Raw genomic sequence first — 16,301 nt, 5'->3', positions numbered from 1 at the left:
CCCTGGTTTTACGGAAGCAAGGGCAGACCGCTTCCATAAAGTTCCAGAAAGTTAATGCATAAAGCAATAATGAATGATGCCCCAAAGATGCTTTGTGTGTCAAGGGAAACGTCTCCTCCAGACCCAGGATTCCATGAGACAACCAGAAGGCAGAGGGCTTCATGAAACAGCACTTGCCTGCTTCTCAGCTTGGCCAGACGTACTGCAGAAAGATACCAGTTGTTTCATTTCTCTTCAAACGACCTGTAGAGGTGTATTGCCTGCTTTGCATTGAGTAACTGTATTGTCTGCCATCAGCTTTCCCTGTCTAGGGTTAAAGAGATTTTGAGGCAGCTGGAGAAACTCAAGGGCATTCCCCGAGGATGGTAATCCTAAACCCAGGTATGGGAAAACGCCCAGAGAGATCAGCTCTGCAGCACTCCTCCCAGTGCAGGCAGCAGAGTGCACCTTCAGTTGTCTGCAAAACCAGTATGAGAGCTGGTAAAACTGGTCTGAGAGAAAAAGGTGGCTTCAGGTAGGCAGTGTTGGTCAAATGTCTCTGGTGTGTGTGGCAGGGCTGGCCAGATTCTGCATCTCCCAAAGGGAGTGCAGTGAAACCCAGCTCTTGTTTTGCCAGGGGAGTGCTGATGTGCAGGGACAGCTGTGGAGTGCAATCTCTGATCTCCCCAAATGCAGCTGGGCATTTGCTTTTGTGTTTACTGCTAATGTTGAGGGAAGAAAAAAAAAAAAAAAAAAAAAAAAAGAAAGAGTCTGGGAAGTCAGAGCAATTTTTCTTTAAGATCTGGATCAGCAGTCTCACCTTTACAAGATGACATCTGCCATTACAGTCACTCCCATGATTTTTAACCCTTTGTTGCTACTATTGAAGTTTCCTTTTATAGTTATTGTGGGTTTTGTTTGTTTGTTTTTGGGTGGGTGAGCCAAAGATTCTGTCCCCTTGTTTCTATAAATAGCCTTCTGACTGGCAAGTCTCAGGACTAATCCCACAAAGACACTGAAACACATCGATTCCCACTGATTTCAGTGGAGGCTAAAGACAAGTGCCAAAATATCTTTCTTTGAGCCTGACTAGACATCTGTGTGCATCACATTTCCTTTTGCTAAAAGAAAGGAAAGCAACAATTCCTTGTCTTCCAGAGTGACCACAAGCTTTATGGATGAGTATCTGCAATGGACTATTAAATTTTCCAGGGAAAAACAAAGTTTTAGTAAGCACTAGGATAGGCAATAGTTTGTCTATGCGCTTCATACATACTGAAATATTGGCTGGTCTTTTAAAAGCCATGCAATTTTTTGATACTTAGTATTATTGGCTGTGCTCCAGGGAGGAAAAAGCGGCCCAGGTAAAAGCTTTTAAGGGTCAGATATTTCCCCTCCGAGGCCTCTGTATAACCGGCCTTCCCTGCACCACCTCCACCTGCAGGCCTAGTGGTGAGTGTGGCACTCAGCACCTTCGGCATCGAAAGACCAACTCCCTAATACCTGAGCTTCAGGATATCATTATGAACTCCCAGAGGCCCCTGAAGCAAAGACCTTTTCTGCACTGCCCAGATGAATACTGAACAGCCTCTGGCTTCTGCTAACCACCAGAGACCTTTCCTTCCCAGGGTTACCTTGCATTACCAGTTTCAAGCTCAATGTATGCAGCCTAAGGGAAGATTACATGCTACTTCTTAGAGATACCTGTGCGTTGTAGCAGGATAAAGGACACAGTTTTAATGTTCACAGCTTTAAAGCTCACCACAGCTGGAACAGTGGCATGCCAGCTATCGTCAAGTCCCTGTTAGCACAAAATGAGCACTAAATTAATTTGCTACAGTCCAAATATTGACAACAGTTATTAGGCTCAGTGGCAGGGGTACAGGAGTGAAACAATAGATCAGCTGTAAGAGATTTTTCTGTTCCCTGCAGCAAGCTGCATGCCCATTGCTTACATTGCCCAGTGGCTGGGATCCCATTTGGGAGCAAAACTTGTGCTGGGTTCAGTGCAGAGGAGAGTGGGGATCTCTGCACCCCGTGTACTACGTTCTTCCTGGGGTCCTGTTCAAACCTGTCCCAAAGAATCACTCTGTTTCCTCACTTAACCTGGGTGTTACGTTTGTATCTCCTCTTAAAGGAGATAAACGTGTCTGTACCTTCAAAGGTGTGTGGAGCACAGCAAGGCAAGTGCCTCGTACCCAGCCCATCACTCAGTGCCCTGAAACCTAGACTGAAAACAGCTCAGTTACCCCAGGATAAGCTGCCTCTATCTGCCTTAGTGATTACTTTGCACAACAAAACTGGTGTTTCTAATAGGCGTACATTTTGGAAAACTGGCTGTAGGAACATGCTCTTATTTTACCACATTGTCCACCCTCCAAAGGCAATCACTGACCATGTCCTGAACAGCAACGTTCTGGTTCTTATCCTGCACGGGCAGGGGTGACGCACTAGCCCTGACATAGGAAGGAGCAGAAAAGTTGTGTCTATAGGTGAGTGAACCTTAATAGCAATGTAGGTTCTGCTTTTCTGGGTACATAAATCCCGCTCATTATAAGCCCCACTTTGTGACTTTTATATCTGCAGATCTATTTCCTTGTGCAACAGGCTGCTGCAGCCATGATACCCACTGCTGGCACGGCTGCAGGAATCATGAAGGACACCAGGGAGCCTGCAACTCCTTCCGTGCAGAGCAACGCTGGCCAGGTGTTTGGGGAAGCAACATTCAAGTCCCCGGCTCTGCTCCTGACTGCCGGTGACTCATTAGGAAAATTACTTCTGCTCCCGTTGCAGAGCCTGTGGCTGCCGCCTAATTTCCACCAGGGCCGTTACCCTGTTCAGGTGCACTGCAGCCCCTGCTAGGAGCTGCCATCAGGCTTGGGAATTGCTGCTCCAGAGGTCATTAGAGAGCCTTATTAATAATCATTGCATTAACCTCCCAGCTAGCCAGTGACAGAAATGCCATTTCTCTCATTTTCTAGCTGAAAAAAATGAAGCATGGACAGATTCATCACCTGGTTACAGAGTCAATGGCAACCCTTACTGCTCCATAAATCTGAAAATTAGGCTGTCAGCAACTTCTCCTAAAGCAAACCTGCAGCACGGCTGTCCAAGAGACCCAGTTCCTACCCGTTAGGCACACTCCCTCCTCTGCTTACCGGGAGAAACCAGGACACACATCTCCAAACTTTAATTCCTGAAGCCAGCTACAGAGGAGTAGGGATCTGGAGGGCACGGTGGACGGGCAGTATTGGATTTTTTCTTTTAAATTTCCTTTCTGTTTTAAAAGTGCAGAATCAAATATTGCTGGGAGGGAGGGTGCTTAGTGACGTCTGTTATAGTTAGGATTATACAGTGTTATTTAAAAATAGGGTTTTTTCAATGCTTTATAACAACACCTTTGCCACTCCCAGGAGAAATTTGTGCATTAGCCTCAACCTAACTCCAAGCTAGTGCAGACATTTTGAGCAAAAGCGGTTTAAGCATCATTTTCAGAAATAAAGAACCAGCAAAGTAAAATATTAACATTTACTGCTGCATTTGAGCAGCTCTGATCGTTTAAAGAAAATAAAAAGTGGTTATCTGGGAAAGGTGTCATCTCTTGGCTGCCAGCTGGACCGTTCAGGTCTTCTGAAGTGGGGTTTGATTTGGCTGAGCTAAAATGAGGTTAAAAACACTTGGTGGTTCTCCTGTGATACTGAAATGCTGTCTCCAAGGTTCCTGGGCGCTGCAGAGACCTGACCAGCAATGCACGTGCGACTCTGCTTCCACGTGTGCGGGCTGAGGCGAAGCTGCCGGGGAGCCTGACTTCATTTCTGACCTACCGGAGCAGAAACACTCAATTCACTGCTCAGAATTTTGAAATCTCTTTTACAAGGGGAAAAACAAACAGATAGTATCTTATTACTAAACACCGCGTTGAAATGCGCGTGCCCAGGGGTAGGGTGAAGGTTGCCTTATGGGACGTACCTTTGCTGAGAGTCTTTGACCTTGCATTCAACGAGTGGGCTTTCCAGGAAACATTAACTAAGCCTCTGCCCACCGCTCAGTGTAAGCAGGGCTGCTGCAGGTTTCTCTCTCACACAGGCTTGGCCCGTCCTCGAGTTGAGCAGCCCTGGGTCTGTCTTGGGATGCTGCAGCCCTGCCGGAGCGTGCTGGTCCTCGAGCAGCGTGAGGATTCCTTATCCATCGTGCCTGCTCCCAACTGAGCCCCCCGAATCTGGCCCAGTGCAGCCCCTGCTATCGCTCCAACTCTCAGCTAGCACACCGTGCCTAAATACATCCATGACCAAATGCATTCCCTCTGTAACTGTACTAATTGTTTTAATAAAAACGAATTTGACATCTCTGCCCAGGTTGATTTCTTTCCCACAAAATATAATCGACAATGATGTAGTTTGTATGCCCTTATGATGTAGAACAGGTCAATTTAGTGGCTTGCAATTGTTTTTTGAGCATTACCGTGTGCTGCTATCTCCTGTGAACCTTCTCCATTATGTTATGGACAGCAAAATCATCTGCCTTCCTGTTACCTCCTGTGAGGACTTACTTCATGGTTTGAAGTTGACATCTCCGCGTGGTCCCAGCTGCCAAGGTCTGGTGCTTGCCTAAGCCACGGGGCTCAGTGGTGTTTTTAAAGAATTGTGTGCGTGGCTTAAGTTGCTGTAAGTTTTCAAAAAATCAGGAACTGAAACTCATATGCAGAAATCTATTTCAAATCTTGGCATTTTGGAGCCTGTCGAATGACCGTGCCAGGGCTGACCGGGCTGAATATGTTCCAGTCCACTGTCATTCACCAGGATCGATCCTCCTGGTACAGACCAACGGGTTACGAAAAGTTTCCCCTTCTACGGAAGGCAGCTGCCACCAAGGGCATGTCAGGGGGTGACACACCGACCTGCTGAAGGTTTCCAGCCTGGGAAATTTCACGCTGCCCAGTTGCCAAACTGAGCTTTTCCCTCTGTCAGTGTGCTATTCTTCATTGCCCAAAGCCAGTGCTGGGTGCAAGGCAGTCCCTGGCGCATCTCCTCCTTGAAGTAGGAAGCAAAGTGATGCATGTGGTGAGAAAAATTGTCCTAAGAGCTCTGCAGTTTTCACCACCCTTGCACTTTTCTTCTCTGACCCCGGAGTGCCCAGGCACATGCACATGGCACTTCATTCTGAAAAGGGGGGAGAAAGATGGGCAGCAGTGAGTCCCCTACATCTCTTCCCAAGTGTGTGCATGGAGGGGAGCTCTACCCTTGTGCAGTGCCTGCTTTACAAGTGGATTTCCTTGAAGCTGGAGCAGCCCAGAGCTCTGTCATTGCGGGGGTGCATCCCTGGGGGCTGACATTCAGCAGAGAAATAGGGGGAGGTTCAGCTCTGCCTCTCGTGTCACGCTAGGAACCCGAGGGCACCAAAAAGCCTCAATTGCCCTGAACAGCCCCACCTAGAACCTGCACCCACGCACCCACTGGCTGGGGATGTATTTAGGGTCGGGTCTGGGCCTCTCCTCCTGCTCTGAGCTGTGCTTGCGTCCACCACTTGTCCTGTCTTCTGGCTGGGTGTGGGGTCTGCTCCCCAGCCCTGCCTCCATCTTCTGCTGCTCCCGGGTGGGCTGGGGGCCTGACCCATGGCTGGGGTGCCCGAGGGACCCTCCTAGCAGCACCCAGTGCAGCCGGGGCGATGGCAGGGCTCGTGTGAGCCAGCAGCTGCTGGCTTTGGGCAGGCTGGCGGGTGGCTGGCGAAAGCTGCTGGCTTCCCCCTGCTCCCTGGGTGAGCTCCGACACCGAGGATGCCCGCGCAGCAGCAGCACTGGGGGGGCTCCCTGGCGATGGGAAGGCTCCCCCCGAGCCTAGGGGTGCGGGTGGGTGCCGAAGGACCGGCTTGCTCTCACTACCGGGCTTTGCCATCAGAGGGCAAGCTCAGCCCGGGCAAAAGAGCTGCCAGGGCTCCTGCCTCGGGTACCAGCACAGCCAGCAAGCCCTTCCCTGCCCGGGACTGGAGACCCAGCAGAAATTGCATCCATGCAACGGACGTGGAGCTGGAAAAAAAGGCAGTGCTGTTTGGTGTTAGATTCCTATCCAGCATCCTGCTGCTCCCCAGAGTGGCTGCGCAGCCCCAGCGAAAACGGTGGTGTGAAAAAAGCACCCCAAGGGGGGCAGGAGGCTGAGCAGCTCCGGGTGCTGGAGCTGTGCTCCCCTGGTGCTGAGCTGGCCGGGACGTGGAGCACAGCGCTCCCTGGGGTGGGCTTGCTGCTGCCCACCACGCTCAGTTGGGATTATTTCCCAGCAGGGGAAATGCTCCCTGCACCCCTGGTCCGATCGGCTCACACAAAGGCAGCCTCTGTGGGAGCAGTTCCCCCAAAGCCTTCATGCTGTAGAGGAAGGCAAAAGGCCTTTTTCTGGGACTTTTTTGAGCCTCCCGCACTGGCACGCGGTCACCGCTGCCAGCCCCTGTCTGAGACTCTCCCGGGGCATTTGGCGAGGGTCCGCATCTCACCAGCCCCACCGCCACACGCTTCCCCCCTCTCCTTGCCTCTTCCAATGAGTTTCAGTCCTAATCCACACCCCCCTCCTCGCCCAGAGTCTTCCTTCAAAAAGCCTGACGCTGGAGAGCTTTTCAGAGAGGAATAATGAACCAGACGCTTTCCCGGTGTCTCTCTTTGTTTTTTTCCAGCCGTGGGTCTCCCCTGAGGACAGAGGGCCCTTTGTGCTCCATGGGGTCCCCTTACAAAAGGGGGCTTGTGAACAGAGCATCCTCCCCTCGGGTACCACATCAAACCGAGTTTTTTCCACCTGCCCTCCTAGGCACGGCCAGGGTAAAAGCCCTTTCTGTGAGCCGATAGCTTTAGCCTCGGCACCACACCATGCGGACGTGCAGGATCGCTCGGTGCCATCCCGCTGCCCACCCTCTTCCAGCCAGAGGGAAAACGAAGGGTTAACCTGGCTGTCATCTTCTCCCCTGCCCGTTCGGTATTTGGACTGAAGCCACGTTTCGTTCTCTAGATGGCTGATAATTGAATAAACTCTGCATTTCGAGTGAATTTAAAACCAGAGAGCTCTCCCCACCAGAAGTCGATGCGTTCCCCTTGCAAGGATTTCTGTCTGGAGCGAACTCCTCAGCTGGAGCAGCAGCCACCTCTTTCAGGGGACAAGGGCATGCCCACGAGCGGTCGGTTCTGCCTCATGGGGCTTTAAATTTAGTTCTGTACGTGCATAAAGGAGATCTCTGTTTGTTCCCTGCTGAAATATAAGGCTGCAGCCTCAAAAATGGCCTTAAAGCTGCTTAGCCATAAGTAACTCGCCTGTGGCTTGGTGATGTCCAGGATCCTTGCCCCATAGCACAGGGAGAGAAAGACAGAGGCTTCACATGCTACTGAAGTGGGTCTTGGTGTGGCTGGAGGAAGGGGATTATGATGTAGCTGATTAACATCACGCTAATTAAATATTGGGTACTTCTTATATACCCTCGCCATGAATCACCCTTAGTTTCAGGTGGCAAATTCCCACTGTAACTTAATGTGTGGGCACACGGTGAACCTGAGGAAAGCTGTCTCCTGCAAAACCAAGACCGATGATTTATTGAGCTATTTAAAATATATTAGCTTCGGTCCTTCTTTGTATTCCCTTTTCACAGATATTCACACAAATGCCTTTGAGTCTGGGAACCAGCAGCTTTTTGGCACGTGTTCACTTTGCAAACAGGGGCATTCACACCAGAAATGCAGTTCTAGGCTTCCGTATCCACGCGGCCGGCAGGCAGAGATGCTCCGTGCAATCTGTGCCCCAGCAGAAATACCTGGCACGGCTCATGTTTCCAACCTCACCCAGCAAAATAATTGCACAGAGCTGCTTACTGTCAGTCTGCTGACTGCGTGTTATTAATAGGAGAGACGGATTGAATAATTAGGGCTAATGATTAAATTAGAGAAAGTTGCCATCTACTCACGAATAGTTTGGGGAGAGAGGCAGCATTCAACAATTAAACGGATAGGCAAAGATGATTTGTTCCTCGTTGCAAGCATGCTCCTCTCCCACCGTCTGGCTTTCACCCCTCCTCGAGCAGCCACCCCGAGACTGGGGTGTTCGGGCGGCGTGAGAGATTTGTGAAGTTGCAGGATGCCCTTTAACTAGCTTCGACCATCCCAAAACTAGTTGTGGCAGCAAAAGCTGTCATCTGAGATCCCTCAATTGCCAAAGGGATGATCAAGCAGATGTTTGAGAGTGATTCGTGCTGTCTTAGCCAGTTTCCTCAAATACCTGGGATAAATTAACCTCTGAACTCCTTCTCATCTCTTCACTGACCAAAGACAGAGCCTGGATGTTTTGCTCGGTTTAGACAACCAACCTGCCAGATACCTCGTGTGAGGTGAGATGAATTCATCCCGGGTGTTGTAGAGATTTTCCATAGAGTAGTCCAGGGAAGATCGGATACCCAAGGGTCTGGTGAATGTGTAAAAGTTTTCCCTAGACCACCCTGGGCTCACCGCTGTCCACAGACAACCCTCGTAAACACTTTCTGCTCAGCCACCCTCTGCCCATGAGCACATTTTGGTTGAGACTGGTTTTCAGCAAAGGTGGGGAAGCTCTGAAAAAGGTCATCCCATAAAAGTTCACTTCAAGTGTTGAAATCCCTTTGTTCCCAAGCGGGAACAGTTCTCGGGGTGGTTGCTCTCCCAAGAACTGTTGAGCCAACTCATTTTCTGGTAGGAAAGGTGCCAGCGTGTTGAAAGCTGAGGGAATTCTGTGGAACACGTTCAGAAAGCAAATGATTGATTCACGATCATCTGTGGTGGAAAACTGATTCCAGGAATTGCGTGCGTGCCAAGCTGAAGCCCATCAAAGCCAGGGAAAAGGCATCTCTGAATTCAGGTCATCAGTCAGCGATGGGAAATGTCCCGAGGCCCCGATACAGGAAAGCTGAAACATCCAGCGTGCGCTTAAGTTTAACCAACCTCCGTTAACGTCAACGGTGATAAAATTAAACATGAGGTCAAGATTTTGGATAAGGATGCTTTATGGCCCGGAGGCTTACGTGGCCGAGAAGGTCAGGCCGAAGAGCCGGGGCGTTCGATATTGAGGAATCTAATCAAGGAGCTCCTGCGTAAGCTGCCGCGTGAATCAGTGAATAATTTGGAATAACAGACACATCTGAGTAATTCTTGACCTACTGGCAGACAATTCACGCAGACAGGCAACATCCATCAGCAGTGTTATCCCTCACAGAGGTCCTCTTTGGAGGCTCACTGGCCTCCACCCAGATGATGGAAGGAGAAGCTGGGGGCAGCTGGGGGACGAGGGGGAGCAGAGCCGGCCCTCCACCCGCTGCTGTCCCAGGCACCACTGGAACAACAGGAATTTAGGGCAAAGGGAGACCCCCAGGTGTTTCAGGCTGTCCTTGAGAAGGATGGGGTCAAGGCAAAGTGTAGGGCACTGTGATGGAGACGCAATGCCCCGTCCTTGCTCAGCCTCCCCCGTGGCCCCGTTTAGCCATGGCTTATAACCCGTTCTCCAAAGTGAAGCTTCGGTACACGTCTCTGCCCTCAGCCCCCAGCATGCTCCGTGGGACACAGCTGCTGTCAAAGACACCCTGATGTATGCGTGAAACGGGAAACACCACAAGTATGGAAAAAGCCTAGCCTGGAGCTCTGACCGAAACAGGGAACCGGAGATTCGAAATCTGGAGAAAGCCAAACTCGGTCCTGTTCATCCCAAAGCAACTTGTTTTCTGATGGATAAAGAGCTGCCTCCGGAGAGAGGCAGGGTAAAACCCCTGCCTTACCCCCAGCCCCGACACGCATAGTGCTGTGGCACGGCGTGTTTATTTATATTCACGGTGGGGCTGTGGTCTGCTGTTCCTTGTGGTTCGCCGTGCTGTATCTGAGACACGGGGCTCTCCGGAAGGATGCTGCTGTAAAGAGCAAATCTAAGGGGATTTGTAAATTGTAGTAGGAGCTAAACAGAGCTGCTCAGGAGAAGCAGCCAAACAGCACAGCCTGCTGTGAGCTTCCCCGGGGGTCCCCATGGACCAGGGGGCTCCAGGCTGTACCGGGCATTTTGGGAGCAGGAGGACCCCATGTCCTGTGGGGACGTGGCCCAGCCATCGGCCTGGCTCCCAGCCGCGGAGAGGAGAGGGGTGCTGGGGTGGGAAGGGGGCATCGCAGCACGATGGGACTGGGAGCACCCAGAGCACCCAGCAGGGATGGGGAGAGCTCCCTGGGACCCCACGCGGAGATCTGCACCTGCTCCAAGCAGACAGGGAGATCTGCTCCAAGCCGTCATCTGTGGGACTGACAATTTGCCAGAAAGTCTTAAAAAAATAGAATAAAACCCAAACACAGCCAGAACAAGAATCTATAAAATATCAACAGGGGGAAAGAGCATCTTCAATGCGTTTGCTTGATCAAGGTCAGGCCTGGAGATGCCAGAGTAAGGGACAAAAAAGATTTTATTTATTTTATTTTATTTTTTAATATATTCTTTCCAGTGGAAAGTGAAGCAGCTTGTACATCTCTTGTTTTCCCAGAGTGCTCCCACCGTGTCTCAGGGGTGGGCAGCACCTCGGAGCCGTGCTCAGCCCCCTACCCTCCCATCTCTCCCCCGGTTTCTGTGCACCCTTTGTATCGGTGGTGCTGTGCCAGTCTTCAGTGGGGGGACAAGACGCTGCCCCCGCCAGCTGGCATCTGCATGCGTGGCAGATAGCCATCGAGCTGCTGCTGCTGAGCTTTGAGAGCGACTATAAAAAGAGGTTGACAAGATCAAATGCTAATAGCGAGGTTTTCTGAAGGTCGAAATCGATCTTCTCGAGGGCATTCGTGACAGGGAGATGCCAGAAGAAACCAAATAACCAGTGCATCGTGGAGTAAATCATTTAATTTTAAATGCTCTCTGGGAAGGACCCTATGAGGGAAAAAAAAAAAAAAAAAGAAACAACTTAAAAACCCAGCCCTAAGTGCCTGGAGAGCTGCTGCTCTTCTATACCTCCCCTTCACTGCAACACCTATAGGGCATCACAGTCCTGAGCTAGAGGTGACAAGCTGGTTGCTGCTCCATGCTGCCCTGCAGGTGGTCAGTCCCTGCTTGTCTTCTCATTTCAGCTCACAGATCCACCTCTGTCCCCGTGGGCAGCAGGACAGGGCCCGTGGTTAGCCCTGCCTACCAAGGACATGTTCCCAGCCTCCAAAAACGCACGGCTCAGGGCATCCCGAGCGCCCCACTGGTGTGTTAACAGCCCCTGGAGGACTTTCCTGGCTCAGCCCTGAGCACAGGTTTGGGTCCGGCCCCAAAGCCAACGCAGACATGCTTTTAGGGAGGGCTGGCCCAGGCCATCCAGCAAAGCACCATGAGGCAGCTCGGAGACCCAGAGGTCCCGCGTGTAGTCCCCATCCTTGCCTTTCCCCTCCTTCTCCCCCCATTCCTCCTCTCTGCTGCTCTCTGCTAATGGATCCAGCGTGCAGAAGGGAGGTTTCCGAAAAGATCTCTGAACCCAAAGAGACAGCCGGGAGATGGAGAGAGAAAGAGGCTTTCTGAATATTGAATTAAGGCTGTCTCCAGTATTATTGAATTCCCATAAGAAGGCAGCCAGTGAGCCCACTGCTTTAGTGTCCTATGAATATTTCATTGCTTGACTCCAGCTCTGTGCAAACAGTTCCACTGCACAAAAGCACCTTTTTGGCTGGTGGGCTCCTTTCCGAGCAAGCGGCGAGTGCCACCAGGCTTGCACCAGCTACCAAGTCACCACGGCTTGCGGACGCAGCCATCTGACACCAAACCAAGCTAAATTTGTCAAAGCTGGGAGATCCTTTTGCACAACCCAGCGAGCACTTTCCAGAAGACAGCAGGTCGGGGCTCAAAATGAGTCGAGAAGGGGAAAGAAAAGGGGAGCAGAAGCGATAAAGAGCTGGGATGTGGCAACTGCTCTGTTGGCAGCCCTGTGCCTGGTGCTGACGGCAGTGGGGCTCGGTGCCTCCATCTCCATTAAAATTTTGTTTGCTCCTGCTTTCAGATGGGCAGCAAACCCTGTTCACCAATGCTACAGAGGATTCTGGTGCAAGAGCATCGCTTGCCTACATTGCAAAAATGAAAAGGGGGCCTCGGGTGCTGCAAGAAGAGGTTTTCTTTTCCCCCAGCGTTGTTTCTGCCTGCCTCTTGCCTGAATTCAAAGCCACACAGGGGGAAAGACAGAAAAAGAAAAATCAATCAAACCACTCCAAAACTTGTAAATGGCCGAGTGTGATTTGGGACTGAAGCTCTTCCTGGGTCTGCTGTTGACTGGCTCACCTCAACCTTGTTTTCTTCCCCCTCTCAGGACGGTGTTTTTCAGTAGGGTCAGTGCCCTCCTCGTGCCACCCTCTGCTTCTCCTCTGGGAGCTTCCCCTGAAATCACTCTGCCATCGGTGATCCCGTGCGGAGGCGGCTGTGGCCAAAACCCCTCTCTGTTTGTCGGTGAGCTTGGAGCTCTCCCAGGCTCGGCACTTCACACCTCCCCACGCTCTGCCAGATGCTGCTGTGCAGATCTGGAGTGATCCAAGTCCGGAGGGGGCTGGCTAATTCCATTGCTTTCTTCTTGTCTTGTTTTTTTTTTTTTTTTCTTTCAGTCTGGAAGCGCTCTTCAAAGGGCAACTTAATGAGAATTAATTATTTTATTGTAGGCAGGGCAGATAATGCTGCTTGTTGCTGAGGTTACCCAATACTTCCCATTATAGGGCTGTGTTTCCCATTGCTTAGAACAGCGCCCAAGGCACAACCGTTTAGGCAGAAATCATCTGCCAGAGGTTTGCCTCAGCCTGAACTCTGGAAAATTTCAGCCACATTGGGTCAGCTATTTCCAAGAAAGGCCGAAGGGATGACATTTGCTTTGCCTGTGCCCAAACAGCCTTCCTGAACCTCTTTGGAAAGCTGTAACGCCCTGCGCTTCATCAGGGGATGGGGAATTTTGGCAACAGCCCTTAATGAGCCCTTGAAGAGTGCCCTTAATGCCGCCCCAAGCAGAAGCCCCATGAAAAGGCTCCTGATGGGACCATGCTTGCAACCTCCTCCAGGTGTGCACCGCTCCCTGGTTCCTGGGGGGAGCACGATGCCCTTGCAGCTTGTTTGAGCTGGTGGAGGTGACTCTCTTGGCTGGACCTGCCCACCAGAGTGCTGTAAGCGTACCTGTCCTCCCTGCGCCCTGTCCCTGGGTCTGGGCACCCTCCATGCCCCCACAGGACTGAGCATAGGGGTGGTCCCATCCACGGCTGCATCCCTCACCAGCCCATCAAGTCCAGGATGGGGAAGGGGTGCAGGGACCCCATTTCTCCTGCTGGGCATCTGCCTGGTACAAGCAGGGGGCCTCCAGGCACCTTCAGCCTGTCTCAGCCGCTTGCCCCCAGCAGAAGGTGACAAGAGAGGTGGCACGGTACTTTCTGAGCATCCCACCTTCCTCTCCTCTGGGGCGAGAGGGAGCAAGGAGCTGCCTCTCCCGTGTGCCAGTGTGGCCCCGGAGCAGCCTGTTCTTTCAATAATGAATGAGAACACGCCGCTCCGGCACCGCGCCGCTTTTGCAATTCAATGAGGAGAAAGAAGCCTGGGTTAAACGGGGCGGCGCGGCTCCGCCATGCACATGCGCTCCTCACGCATGCGTGGGGTCCGCACGGGTGGGCTCCTCCGAGGCGCCCATCGCATGCCACCGTGAGCTCCTGGCCCAGTTATGGCTGCAGACGGCTTAAAGCCCAGCCTCGGATCCCGAATCCTAATCCTCCGGGAGGGTGATGGTGGGCATCCAGCTCGGGCCGGCGTCATCGCAGCTGGGTTTGTGCCGTGGGGAGCCGTGCCCGCACCGTCTGCCCCGGCGGAGCCCGCGCGGTGCAGAGTCGTTTGGCGTGCATTAGGGCGGGCAAGATGTATTGCTCGGCTCCTAACTAGGACAGGGAGATAAGCATAATGGATGGACGGTCAAAGAGCAACCGTGCTTTAGACAGATGAATAAATCACTTTGATTGTTCATACGTAAACAGGAGATGCCAGTGTGACTTAGCTCTCCAAGCGGGGCGCATCTAAATTAAGCCCTATGATTGCTTTTGAGGATCTAAAAGATGTCTGAAATGCCCTTTGTTAATTGAGGAACCCCCCTGGCCACACACCTGCAGCACAACCAGTGTCGCTCAGCACTCGGCTACGAACCTGCATCCCTCCGGCCCCTTGGGGACTGCTACGCCACGTCCCCCTGCCATCATTTCTGGAGAAGAAGAAGGCAAGGGAGAAGGGCAGCATCCTTTGCCAAGGGAGGTGACTGCACAACCTTGCCTTCCAGCACCCCTCCGACCGGCACAGGCCATGGCCACCAGCCCAGGACATTGGCCACCCCTGGCAGCAGGATGGGTCTTTGGCAGGCTTTGCAGCAGGCGCGGTGCCCTTAAGTCCAGAAGAAGCTCTGCTCCAGCATCTCCGGCACCTAGAGATGGGGCGATGGGGTTGGGCAAAGCCAGCACTGGGACACGTCCCTGGTCTCCTCTTGCTCCCAGCAGCCCACGTGCTCTGCACGACAGTGCCCACCACGCTCCCGGCCCGGAGCACGGGGATGTATTTCTCACCCCAAGTGTTGGAGAGCGCATGCCTGGTTTCAGCCCAAAACGGGGCTGGAACAGGGATGCTGGCTTGCAGCTGCCGGGCAGAGGGGCACGCTCCCGGTGCCCACCCGGAGCAAGGGGACTGCATGGTCTGCGTCTCCACGACGAGCCCCAGGAGCCAGCAAGGCAGAGCTACCTCCATTAAGCCTCCCTCACACCACCAGCTGCTGGTCTGTCCTCTGCAGCCTGGCTCCAGAGATGCTTCTCACCTTCCCCCAGGGCTGAGCAAGCCCTGTGGTACTCCAGGGGTCTGTCTCCCATCGTTTCCCCCAGCTCCAGCCACGCTGGGCCCTTGGGTGCCATCCTGCTCCCTCACCCAGCCCTCGTCCCGCCAGCCTCCCCCTCCTTCCCTGCCTGCTCATTGCCTTAATCACCCTCTGATCAGTCTCAGGGGGAACCAGCAATGCGGGAATGGCAGATGGGGAACAGAGCATGAATATTAATTAGCACCGAATTCCAAACAGAGGACTTTAATTACATTAAAAGCGCAGGCTCGGAGGCAGTGACTTACTTCCTGCCGTAAATCTGTTAACAGGCCATTTGCCTCCGTGGTGTCAGTGCTCCCTAACGAACGAATATATACATTTAGAGGGCTCGTGCATGTGGGGAAATCGGTTCTTGTTTCCTAAAATGCAAAAGCAAGCCGGCGCGCCGGCGAGAGGGCTTCGCTCTCCGGGAGGATTCGGGGAAATAATTATTAGTATAATTACCTGGTAACAATACGCCTGTTCTGGGAGCTCTGCTCCTCGGGCTGGAAAACTCCAGCGCACGGGTAAGACCTGCTGCTTTGTTATTTGTGGTCTGGTCACTGGGGGGAGACCAAGAACCGCAGCGTCCTCACCGGGGTCTGGGTGATGTGGTCCCCACCGAGACGCCACGCGCCCGGGAGTCTCACCGTCCGTCCTCTGTCCTCCTTGGGGGGCTTGGCTGGGGTGGCCCTGCCAAAGCTCAGGGGGGGGTGAACGGGAGTCAACGGGGTCACACCTGAGCCTAGGGGCAGGAGGGGGCATGAGCACACGGTTGGGTGGCTGGTGATGAGCTTCGGCCACCGCAGCTGCTGGCTGCAGGGGATGGATGCCTCTGGAGATGCCTCCAGAGCAGCCTCCCCCCGAGCCACACCGGGGCAGCTTGCCATGCACAAAAAGCGAACCCCACAGGCACGTTGCCCACATTTGCCCTTTTTCTGCATGGATCTGAAGCTGGAGCCTCCAAGCCATGATGGGCATGGAGGGTGCACGACGAGCTCGCCACCCCTCTGCCCCTCCTGCCCCCACGCGCAAAGGTGGAGGTGCCAAGGTGCAAGGCGAGGTGTGAGCTTTATATTCCTCCAGCCCAGCCACTTCTCATCCATGAAGCATCATGTTTCCCAGCGGAGGTATGGGTGCATCCAGCGAGGTGATCGCTGGGTGATGGGGTTGTGCTGGGCGATGCTCCATGGCCCGCTGAATCCTTGGAGCTCCCCCAGCTTGGCTTGGGGTCCCCAGCTTCATGGAGGCCTCACGGGAAGGACCTGCCAGCAGACAGCTTCTCGCCTCCCTAAAAAGAGGAACAACGCTGTGGGGTGGGCACCCACCCCCAAGTAACCCCCAGCACCCCGGGGACCATCTGTGCAGCTCCAAAAGAAGCCGCAAAAAAAGAAGTTGAGGGGAGAGAAAGGGAAAATCCTGACCTAGGAAGGTTAGAGGAGACTCAAGGGCTTATGTGGGCTTTGCCAACCAACAGAGAAACCACGACA

This window comes from Cygnus olor, chromosome 8 (assembly GCF_009769625.2).
Source record: "Cygnus olor isolate bCygOlo1 chromosome 8, bCygOlo1.pri.v2, whole genome shotgun sequence".
Taxonomy (NCBI): domain Eukaryota; kingdom Metazoa; phylum Chordata; class Aves; order Anseriformes; family Anatidae; genus Cygnus; species Cygnus olor.
Note: the sequence above shows the minus strand (reverse complement) of the source record.